This window comes from Arachis stenosperma, chromosome 3 (genome assembly GCF_014773155.1).
Source record: "Arachis stenosperma cultivar V10309 chromosome 3, arast.V10309.gnm1.PFL2, whole genome shotgun sequence".
Classification (NCBI taxonomy): domain Eukaryota; kingdom Viridiplantae; phylum Streptophyta; class Magnoliopsida; order Fabales; family Fabaceae; genus Arachis; species Arachis stenosperma.
The window spans coordinates 119,122,425-119,123,908 of record NC_080379.1 but is presented as its reverse complement, the minus strand read 5'-3'; the positions used below and the strand labels follow the sequence as shown (position 1 = coordinate 119,123,908).

At 37.1% G+C, this 1,484-nt stretch overlaps 1 non-coding gene across 1 annotated transcript; it reads right to left on the bottom strand.

Annotated features, from left to right (window-relative positions):
• Window positions 1-1,088: 1,088 nt before the first annotated feature.
• On the bottom strand, window positions 1,089-1,192 carry LOC130972730 (small nucleolar RNA R71). Its single transcript, XR_009083892.1, has one exon. It is a non-coding gene; the product is annotated as a small nucleolar RNA R71 (small nucleolar RNA).
• Between the last annotated feature and the right edge of the window lie 292 nt (window positions 1,193-1,484).

Sequence of the window (1,484 nt, the reverse complement as noted above, 5' to 3'; positions counted from 1 at the left end):
CTGTTGAGGAAGGTTCTATGTTTGAATCATATCTTTTCTTGTTAGGCAAGTCATTAATTTTTAAAATCATATCTTTTCAAATTATTTTCAAATCAAATCTTTTTAAAATGTTTTTCAAATCATATCTTTTTAAAATTGTTTTCAAATCATATCTTCTCAATCACATCTTTTTAAAACCAATCATATCTTCTTAACCACATCTTTTTCAAAATAGTTTTCAATCAATTCTCTTTAATTTCTAATTTCAAAATCTTTTTCAAAAATCACTTTACTTCTTTCCCACTTTTGTTTTCGAAAATCAATTAGTGTTTTTCAAAATGTTTTCAAAATCTTTTACTTAATTTTCGAAAATTACTTCCCTTCTTCTCACATCCTTCTATTTATGGACTAACACTATCCCTTAATGCAAAATTCGAACTCTATCTTCTTTGATAAGTTCGAATTTTCTACTCCTGCCTTCTATTTTTCTTTTCCTCTGACACCTCAAGGAATCTCTATACTGTGACATAGAGGATTCCACATTTCCTTGTTCTCTTCTCCTTCATATGAGCAGGAACAAAGACAAAGGCATTCTTGTTGAAGCTGATCCTGAACCTGAAAGGACCTTGAAGCGAAAGCTAAGACAAGCTAAGGCACAACTCCCTGTTGAGGACCTGACCGAATTCTTCAAAGAAGAAGAACCCATGGCAGCCGAAAACAACAAGAATGCCAACAATGCAAGGAAGGTGCTGGGTGACTTTACTGCACCTACTCCCGACTTCTATGGGAGAAGCATCTCTATCCCTGCCATTGGAGCAAACAACTTTGAGCTTAAGCCTCAGTTGGTTTCTCTACTGCAACAGAATTGCAAGTTCCATGGACTTCCAATGGAAGATCCACATCAGTTTTTAGCTGAGTTCTTGCAAATCTGTGACACAGTCAAGACTAATGGGGTTGACCCTGAGGTCTACAGACTGATGCTATTCCCTTTTGCTGTAAGAGACAGAGCTAGAATATGGTTGGACTCTCAACCTAAGGATAGCCTGGACTCTTGGGAAAAGCTAGTCAATGCCTTCTTGGCAAAGTTCTTTCCACCTCAAAAATGGAGTAAGCTTAGAGTGGAAGTCCAAACCTTTAGACAGAAGGATGGAGAATCCCTCTATGAAGCTTGGGAAAGATACAAACAATTAATCAGAAAATGTCCATCTGACATGCTTTCTGAATGGAGCATCATAGGTATTTTCTATGATGGTCTCTCTGAACTATCCAAGATGTCCTTGGATAGCTCTGCTGGAGGATCTCTTCATCTGAAGAAGACGCCTACAGAAGCTCAAGAGCTCATTGAAATGGTTGCAAATAACCAATTCATGTACACTTCTGAAAGGAATCCTGTGAACAATGGGACTAGTCAGAAGAAAGGAGTTCTTGAGATTGATACTCTGAATGCCATATTGGCTCAGAATAAAATATTGACTCAACAAGTCAATTTGATTTCTCAAAGTCTG